The 10,000-nt window shown below is 58.8% G+C and overlaps 2 non-coding genes across 2 annotated transcripts in view; both read right to left on the bottom strand.

Moving 5' to 3' along the window:
* The window catches only part of LOC142767952 (5.8S ribosomal RNA), a 153-nt gene extending 13 nt beyond the window's left edge, over positions 1 to 140 (bottom strand). The window contains exon 1 of the ribosomal RNA XR_012885166.1: positions 1 to 140. This exon is cut by the window's left edge and continues 13 nt beyond it. This is a non-coding gene — a ribosomal RNA (5.8S ribosomal RNA).
* Positions 141 to 1,852: 1,712 nt separating this feature from the next.
* Positions 1,853 to 3,667, bottom strand: LOC142768011 (small subunit ribosomal RNA). Its single transcript, XR_012885217.1, has one exon. It is a non-coding gene; the product is annotated as a small subunit ribosomal RNA (ribosomal RNA).
* Between the last annotated feature and the right edge of the window lie 6,333 nt (positions 3,668 to 10,000).

Raw genomic sequence — 10,000 nt, 5'->3', positions numbered from 1 at the left:
GACGAAGCCAAGGGAAGACCCAAGGCCGCAATGTGCGTTCAAAGAATCAGTGCTCAGTGTGTCCTGAAATTCACACCAAGTCTCGCAGCTGGCTGCGTTCTTCATCGACCCGAGAACCGAGTGATCCACCGCTTAGAGTCGTGAAAAAGTGTTTGTTCAATTCCGTACAGTCAAAACCAAACGTTTCTGGCACTCGGCCAAACAGTGGCCAAGAAGGGCGCTTTTCAGCGCACGCTTGGACTCCAAAACTCTGCCGCGCCTTTTTCGGCTGCCGCAAATCGAGCAAACGGTGTGTTTCGGACGGCGTTTCGCTTCCGCTACTTGCGAGTGCTTTCGTGGTCCACCCCTTATGAATACTCGGGAGGCGTCGAAGCCGGTCCTCCAAGCCGGACCCGTAGGTATCGTTGTGTGCTCGCTCTCATTGGCCCGCCTAACCAGAAAATGCCTGCGGTACACCCATTTGGATAAGAGTGCACGCAGATGCGGGCCTTGACGGCTACACATTTCCTCGGGCGGCCGCCTCCCGGCCTCCGTGGAGCGCGGGATGCACGGTCCCATCGACAAGCCTCTCCCGTTTTTACCGTGGCGTCGCGGTTCACCACGGCGGGCGTGTCGGTCTCCTCCGCATAAAAAGGGGGACCCCCGCTTTTTGTTCCACGAAATCGCACAAGCTTTTTTCGCATCCACGGTTTGCCACCGCACACCAAAATGCCGATCCGGCTGCTTACTTTAGCCAACAGGTGGAGCCAGGCGCGCCGTACTTGCGCGGCACTTCACACGTCCACCGAAGTCGGTGCCAAGGACCACTTTCGGCGCCGGAGCCGCGTACGAGCCTACTCGAGGCGGAAGAACGAAGCCAGCAAGGGCCTGGCCGCAAGTGCGTTCAACTGTCGGGACGTCCAAGTCCCTCGTTCTTCCGTGCTTCCTCTTTCGGCAAGTCGTTGCGGCACCTTCCCAAAGCGCGCAGACCCGCTAATCGCGACGAGCTCGACGTGGCCGTGCCGCCTTTCCCTCGGCAGCAAGCAAAACGCCTGGCAACGTCGACGCTCCCCTAACCGCGATCTCGCACCGTGTTTCGTGTGGCGAATTCAAAAGCCGGCCGGCGCTGCTGCAACCATTACGGTCGGTACGCATACGCCGCGGAGGGCGGGACGGTCATCGGAGCGTGCGGTTCCTCCATCGAGTACTGCGCACCTCGGCCGTCTCATCGCCGTGCCATGACCGGCCGCGCGTCAACGCGAACCGGCGCCAGCGAGATCCCTCGCCTGCAAGAACCGACCGGCAGCCTCCGTCACCCGAGGACGCGCTTGCCGCGGACGGCGGGACGGTATGCACTGGTGTACAGCGGACCCGTCACATCGCCAATTCCTTGACCGACCGCCGACGCTTGTGCCGTTCCTCTCGTACTTGGCTGTCGCCGCGCGATTGTCGGGTCTCGTTCTTGCACGCTCGAACGGTCGGGAGGGCACTCGGCTGGCGTTTCGGGAACGCGCAGCCTCGCCTTCTACCGACGTAACCACGACTCCCCGTTCGCGCTCCGCCGCTCCTGTTTACAGTACTAGGCGGTCCCGCAACGGTCGGGTCGCGCATTTCGAGCGCTTCGAGCCACGGTGCAGTGGCGGGTCGAAAGCCGACCTATGAGTGCGTTGCGCCGTTTGTACCCGCGTCCGCCACCTGGCCGACCGTCCAAGGTCCCGGTGTTGGCGTCCGCTGGGCGCAACAATTTGTCACGGGGTGCCGCTCCACATTCAGGCAGCCCCGTGGGGAAAAGCCGACCCCGCGTCCAAACGGGGTCAGCGGCAGAAAGTGTCGGGCGCAGACGCAGCTGAGGCGCTCACCCTTCACGATCCGTTAATGATCCTTCCGCAGGTTCACCTACGGAAACCTTGTTACGACTTTTACTTCCTCTAAATGATCAAGTTTGGTCATCTTTCCAACAGACCGGCGCAACCGAAAGGCCGCGCCGGACATCGGTCCGAAGACCTCACTAAATCATTCAATCGGTAGTAGCGACGGGCGGTGTGTACAAAGGGCAGGGACGTAATCAACGCGAGCTTATGACTCGCGCTTACTGGGAATTCCTCGTTCAAGGGGAACAATTGCAAGCCCCTATCCCAATCACGAAAGAAGTTCCACGGGTTACCCAGTCTTTTCAGGCAGGGATAAAGACACGCTGCTTCCTTCAGCGTAGCGCGCGTGCGGCCCCGGACATCTAAGGGCATCACAGACCTGTTATTGCTCTGTTTCGTGCGGCTAGGAGCCGCTTGTCCCTCTAAGAAGGTTGTAAGGTGCTGGGAACCCCGCACCTATTTAATAGGCTAGAGTCTCGTTCGTTATCGGAATTAACCAGACAAATCGCTCCACCAACTAAGAACGGCCATGCACCACCATCCACCGAATCAAGAAAGAGCTCTCAATCTGTCAATCCTCCCAGTGTCCGGGCCGGGTAAGTTTTCCCGTGTTGAGTCAAAGTAAGCCGCAGGCTCCACTCCTGGTGGTGCCCTTCCGTCAATTCCTTTAAGTTTCAGCTTTGCAACCATACTTCCGCCGGAACCCAAATACTTTGGTTTCCCGGAAGCTGCCCGCCGAGTCATTTGAGTAACTCAGGCGGATCGCTGGTTGGCATCGTTTATGGTCAGAACTAGGGCGGTATCTGATCGCCTTCGAACCTCTGACTTTCGTTCTTGATCAATGAAAACATTCTTGGCAAATGCTTTCGCAGTAGTTCGTCTTGCGACGGTCCAAGAATTTCACCTCTAGCGCCGCAATACGAATGCCCCCGTCCGTCCCTCTTAATCATTACCTCGTATTCCAAAAACCAACAGAACAGAAACGAGGTCTTGTTCTATTATTCCATGCAAGTTTATTCAGGCGACTCGCCTGCGTTGAGCACTCTAATTTTTTCAAAGTAAAAGCACCGGCCATCTCGAGGCACACAATGAAGTGCACCAAGAAAGAACCGGCATGATGTTCAGTCCGAGCCGTCGCATCGGGTAGATGCACTACTCGTCTGGAACTGAGATCCAACTACGAGCTTTTTAACCGCAGCAGCTTTAGTATACGCTATTGGAGCTGGAATTACCGCGGGTTCTGGCACCAGACTTGCCCTCCAATTGATCCTCGTTAAAGGATTTAGAGTGTACTCATTTCAATTACGGGGCCTCAAAAGAGTCCCGTATTGTTATTTTTCGTCACTACCTCCCCGTGCCGGGAGTGGGTAATTTGCGCGCCTGCTGCCTTCCTTGGATGTGGTAGCCGTTTCTCAGGCTCCCTCTCCGGAATCGAACCCTGATTCTCCGTTACCCGTAACAACCATGGTAAGCAAGTAACCTACCATCGAAAGTTGATAAGGCAGACACTTGAAAGAAACGTCGCCGGCTCGTGGCCATGCGATCAGCACAAAGTTATCCAGAGTCACCACACAATACGGGCCGAAACCCGATCGATCTTGGTCTAATAAAAGCACCCGTTACCCAAAGGGCTCCAGGCTCACTGCATGTATTAGCTCTAGAATTGCCACAGTTATCCAAGTAGGAAGAAACGATCTAAGGAACCATAACTGATTTAATGAGCCATTCGCGGTTTCGCCTTATTTCGGCATGTACTTAGACATGCATGGCTTAATCTTTGAGACAAGCATATGATTACTGGCAGGATCAACCAGGTAATCGTTCGACTGCGCGTCCGTCCTCGCCTTCGGCGGGCCGGACGCAGTCTGTGTGCGGCGGAGGCCACCTTCAGGCGCCCCAACACGCTTATTTCGCACTCCGAGATGACGGCGTTCGAGCTCGCTATGGCACAACCTTCCCGAAGGACGAGTGGGAGCCGTGCGGCAAGAAGCACGTTCATGCTCGCTTTTTTCGTTGCATCGACTCGGTCGCGCCGTGCGGGTTGCCCAAGCCCGCTGCACTGTCGGTGGACCGGCCGGAACTAGCAACGGAGCCGAGACTGCAAAGCCGCCAGACGACGGGTCACGCCCGCGTCTTCGGCGCTTTCGCATCTGAATCGCCCGAGGACGACACGGAACACACCTCGATATCGTGGTAAAACGGCACCGTCCGACAACCAGCCCCTAACGCATCAAGCGGATGAGGCTGCAGACGACTGCCGTGGATTCCCCTGGAGCAGACCCGAGGACACGCTTGACGAGGCCGAAGCCCGCCGCATATCAGACACCCGGTCGCTTTCGCGTACGCCGCTCACGAGAACCCCCACATAATAGCAGGGATAAGTACCCAGACCTCCTTGGGCACTAATACGAGCGTACTCGAGAAAATTTCACCGCGGGTGTGCCCCGAAACGTGTGGCACGTTGAGCGTGCCACAAGTCTACGTCGCTCTCACACCCGCCGAGGTCGTAGAATTTGCGACCCTACTCACGAAATTCCCACCGAGGATACGGCCGCAAACGTACCGCACCTTGGGTAGGCCACGAGTTTGTGCAACACTACGCTGGCGGCACAGCACCGAGGTCGTGCGCGCACGCACGGGAAAATTCCGCCGCGGTTTCTGCCGAAAACGTGAGGCACCACGACTCTCCGCAAGTTCGCGTCGACTGCGAAAGACCGAAGTCGTGAACGACGTGTCCGCTACTCGCCGCAGACACGCTGGACACCAAACGTACAACGACTCGACGGCGTCGTAGGGGCCCACGACGCGGTTTTCCTTAACGACGTCTCGGCGTGGCACCGACAGGTTAGAACGGCCGACCAACGTTCCCTCTCCGCCGTTCGGCTCAGTCGAAGGGCTCGGCGACATCGGCAACGCTGCGAAGCCGCACGGTGACGCACGCCATGTCCCCATTTTTTTTTTCTTTCTGCGTCTGCCGGGGTGCCCCTATAATAGCAGCGATAAGCACCCAGACCGCCGTGGGTCGCTCGCCCCGGCTGATGTGGTTTTTCGTACTCCTGCGGCGGTCGCCGTCAAGCACGTCCAAATACGCTACTTTCGTGGGCGCATTCACGCTCTTTCGCTTCGCCGGAGTGCCAGCACTCACTCTGCCAAAAACGGCGAACATCCGAGCGGCGGTTCCCACTTTTGCGTCGGCGTCGCAAACCCCGCCCCGGCAGACGAGGTTTGCCGTACTCGTGCGACGGTGGCCGGCGGGCACGTCGAAAGACGCCGATATCGTGCGCGAATTGGCGCACCTTGGCTTCACCGGAGTGCCGCCACTGACTCCTCCAAAAACGGCGAAGATCCGAGCGGCGCTTCCCACTTTCGCATCGGCGTCCCGAACTCCACCCCGGCTGCCGCGGTTTACCGTACTCGTGCGACGGTCGCCGGCGAGCACGTCGAAAGACGCCGATATCGTGCCCGAATCGGCTCCGTTCGGCTTCGCCGGAGTGCCAGCACTCGCTCGGCCAAAGACGACGAACATCCGAGCGACGGTTCTCACTATTGCGTATGCGTCGAAAACCCCGCCCCGGCAGACGCACTTTGCCGTACTCGTGCGACGGTCGCCGGCGAGCACGTAGAAAGACGCCGATATCGTGCCGGAATCGGCCCCGTGTGGCTTCGCCGGAGTGCCAGCACTTACTCGGCCACAAACGGCGAACATCCGAGCGGCGGTTCCCACTTAGCCGTCGGCGTCCCGAACTCCGCCCCGGCAGACGCGGTTGCCGAGCTCGTGCGACTAGCGACCGCGAAGGCGTCTCGCGACGCCGCTTTCGTGCGCTTCTCCCACTGCGACCTGGGTCACCCGAGGTCGACGAGCAAAAAAGAATGTCGAAAAAAAAATTTTTTTTTGCGTCTGCCGGGGTGCCCCTATAATAGCAGCGATAAGCACCCAGACCGCCGTGGGCCGCTCGCCCCGGCTGACGTGGTTTTTCGTTTTCCTGCGGCGGTCGTCGTCAAGCACGTCCAAACACGCCACTTTCGTGGGCGCATTCGCGCTCTTTCGCTTCGCCGGAGTGCCAGCACTCACTCTGCCAAAAACGGCGAACATCCTAGTGGCGGTTCCCACTTTTGCGTCGGCGTCGCAAACCCCGCCCCGGCAGACGCGGTTTGCCTTACTCGTGCGGCGGTGGCCGGCGGGCACGTCGAAAGACACCGATATCGTGCGCGAATTGGCGCTCCTTGGCTTCACCGGAGTGCCGCCACTCATTCCTGCAAAAGCGGCGAAGATCCGAGCGGCGCTTCCCAATTTTTCGTCGGCGTCGCAAACCTCGCCCCGGCAGACACGCTTTGCCGTACTCGTGCGACGGTCGCTGGCGAGCACGTCAAAATACGCCGATGTCGTGCCCGAATCGGCCCCGTTTCGCTTCGCCGGAGTGCCAGCACTCGCTCGGCCAAAGACGACGAACATCCGAGCGACGGTTCCCACCATTGCGTACGCGTCGCAAACCCCGCCCCGGCAGACGCGGTTTGCCGTACTCGTGCGGCGGTGGCCGGCGGGCACGTCGAAAGACACCGATATCGTGCACGAATTGGCACTCCTTGGCTTCACCGGAGTGCCAGCACTCACTCGGCCAAAAACGGCGAACATCCGAGCAGCGGTACCCACTTAGCCGTCGGCATCCCGCGCCGGCTGACGCGGTTGCCGAGCTCGTGCGACTAGCGACCGCAAACGCGTCTCGCGACGCCGCTTTCGTGCGCGGCTCCCATTGCGACCCTGGTTACCCGAGCTCGACCAGCAAAAAAGAGGTCGAAAAAAAATTTTTTTTTCTGCGTCTGCCGGGGTGCCCCTATAATAGCAGCGATAAGCACCCAGACCGCCGTGGGTCGCTCGCCCCGGCTGACGTGGTTTTTCGTACTCCTGCGGCGGTCGCCGTCAAGCACGTCCAAATACGCCACTTTCGTGGGCGCATTCGCGCTCTTTCGCGTCGCCGGAGTGCCAGCACTCACTCTGCCAAAAACGGCCAACATCCGAGCAGCGGTTCCCACTTTTGCGTCGGCGTCGTAAACCCCGCCCCGGCAGACGCGGTTTGCCCTACTCGTGCGACGGTCGCCGGCGAGCGCGTCGAAAGACGCCGATATCGTGCGCTAATTGGCGCTCCTTGGCTTCACCGGAGTGCCGCCACTCATTCCTGCAAAAGCGGCGAAGATCCGAGCGGCGCTTCCCACTTTTTCGTCGGCGTCGCAAACCTCGCCCCGGCAGACGCGCTTTGCCGTACTCGTGCGACGGTCGCCGGCGAGCGCGTCGAAAGACGCCGATATCGTGCGCGAATTGGCGCTCCTTGGCTTCTCCGGAGTGCCGCCAGTCACGGCGCAGAGAACGGCGAACAAGTGTGTTTTTTTTCTAGAATTTGTGCTATAGAAGGCAGATTTGATATCGGACGATAATTTTCAACTTTATCACGCGCACCGATTTTCGTGTAGAGGTTTGCAAGTTAATGGGAATTTCTCCACTTGGAATAATGCGATTTAGTAGTACTACGAGAACTTCATGGATGTACTCAAGGGTACGGGGCAAGTCAGTTACGTCAACACCTGCAGATTTTTTACACCTCAAACTGAAAATTGTTGGTTGTGAGTCCTCGTGTGATATTAAAGGCCGATTCGCTAACACATAGAACAAAGAAAGAAAGGAAGAAAAAACGCCCGCGCTCGCTCAAGAAACCTGGGTTCGCAACAAGTGGCAACAACAAGCAACCGAGCGAGTGCGCCAAAACCCGTGGCGGCCAAACAAACGCGAAGTCCCAACAGCGTCAGCCGGGGCGGCACGAGACAGGAAAAATCACTTCAGCCGGGGCGGCGGGGCACCGAATAAACCTCGTCACCTCGTCGCAGGATAAAAGAGGAAACAAAAAGTCTAAACAGCGTCTGCCGGAGCGAATGCGTAATAAAACAACAACAACAACAACAAAAAAAACACCCGCGCTCAAGAAGTCTGCAATCACCACAAAAGGCGACTGTGACCGAGCAGCGTCAGCCGGGGCCGTGCGGAAACGGAAAAACCGCGACTACCGGGGCTTCGAGGCACCGAAAAATCCACTTCAGCCGCGGCGGAAAAAAAAAGAAAGACGGAAAAACGCAGAGCCTAAACTGCGGCTTAAGTTCGGGTCTCACACAACAGGATACAAACACTGTGCGGAGAACGTGAGGATCGGCGAGTGAGAGCGTGAAAACTGGGAAAACAAGGAAAAAACGCAATGTTCCAACCGCGTCAACTCGGACGGTGAGGCATCGAAAAAACCGCGTCAGCCGGGGCGAAAGAAAAAAAAACGCGTCTGCCGGGGCGAGCCCGGGTGCGGCACCACCGGGAAAACTGTGGCAAACAGACATGGCGATCGAGTGAGTGGGCCGCCAGCCGGGGTGAGCCTAAAAGTGCAAAGTCCGAACCGCGTCAGCCGGGGCGACGCAAAAACCGCGTCAGCCGGGGCGGCGCAAAAATCGCGTCAGCCGGGGCGAAAAAAAAACGCGTCTGCCGGGGCGAGCCCAGGTGCGGCACCACCGGGAAAACTGTGGCAAACAGACATGGCGATCGAGTGAGTGGGCCGCCAGCCGGGGTGAGCCAAAAAGTGCAAAGTCCGAACTGCGTCAGCCGGGGCGACGCAAAAACCGCGTCAGCCGGGGCGGCGCAAAAACCGCGTCTGCCGGGGCGGCACGAAACCGCGTCAGCCGGGGCGGCGCGAAAACTGCGTCAGCCGGGGCGAGCCCGGGTGCGGCACTACCGGGAAGACTGTGGCAAACAGACATGGCGATCGAGTGAGTGGGCCGCCAGCCAGGCTTAGCCAAAAAGTGCAAAGTCCGAACTGCGTCAGCCGGGGCGACGCAAAAACCGCGTCAGCCGGGGCGGCGCAAAAACCGCGTCTGCCGGGGCGGCACGAAACCGCGTCAGCCGGGGCGGCGCGAAAACTGCGTCAGCTGGGGCGGCGCGAAAACCTCGTCAGCCGGGGCGAGCGAAAAGGGGGGAACCACGTCTGCCGGGGCGAAAGAAAAAAAAACGCGTCTGCCGGGGCGAGCCCGGGTGCGGCACCACCGGGAAGACTGTGGCAAACAGACATGGCGATGGAGTGAGTGGGCCGCCAGCCAGGCTCAGCCAAAAAGTGCAAAGTTCGAACTGCGTCAGCCGGGGCGGCAAAAACCGCCTCAGCCGGGGCGGCGCAAAAACCGCGTCTGCCGGGGCGAGCGAAAAGGGGGGGGGGGGAGGGGGAACCACGTTTGCCGGGGCGAAAGAAAAAAAAGCCCGCGCTTAATCAAAAGAAAACAAAGAAAAAAGCTCGCGCTTAATCAAAAGAAAACAAAGAAAAAAGCTCGCGCTTAATCAAAAGAAAACAAAGAAAAAAAGCTCGCGCTTAAGCCTGGTGGTGGCACCACCGGGGCAAACAGACATGGCGATCGAGTGAGTGGGCCGCCAGCCGGGGTGACCCAAAAAGTGCAAAGTCCGAACCACGTCAGCCGGGGCGACGCAAAAACCGCGTCAGCCGGGGCGGCGCGAAAACCGCGTCAGCCGGGGCGGCGCGAAAACCGCGTCAGCCGGCGCGGCACGGAAAAACGAAAACCGCGTCAGCCGGGGCGGCACGGAAAAACGAAAACCGCGTCAGCCGGGGCGACATCAAAATGAGGAAAAAAAACTGCCTTAGGACACCTGCGGACACCTGCCTTAGGACACCTTAGGACACCTTAGGACACATGCGTTTGGGCATATCTCTCTGTAACACGCGCGCCACTCGTTACGCGCGGCACTCTGTTTTCTCCGACACCCATATTTTGGCGGCATGTGGCACGCGCGCTCGTCTCTACGCACGGCACACCGCAGTGCTTTCTCGTTATTTTTTTTTTCCTCCAACACCGTCATCTATAGGCTTTTAGTGACCTGTTGCTCGTGGCACAAGTTCGCTAGCTCTGACACCTCTTGCACGCGCACCGTTTTTGCGCACGGTGCTATGCCGCAAAGCACGGCAGTCGCATGCGTTTCTCTCAGGCACCTCTTTTTTGACACAACGCTGTGGTGCTTAGAAACACACGCGCCGCTTTTGCGCACAGAACTCCACCGTACAGCACGGTAGCCACGTTTGTTCCACAAGAACGGCAGTGTGCATCGGGCTACTACACTTTGC

Source organism: Rhipicephalus microplus, chromosome 7 (genome assembly GCF_043290135.1).
Source record: "Rhipicephalus microplus isolate Deutch F79 chromosome 7, USDA_Rmic, whole genome shotgun sequence".
Taxonomy (NCBI): Eukaryota; Metazoa; Arthropoda; class Arachnida; order Ixodida; family Ixodidae; genus Rhipicephalus; species Rhipicephalus microplus.
Note: the sequence above shows the minus strand (reverse complement) of the source record. Positions and strands in the feature narration are given on the sequence as shown.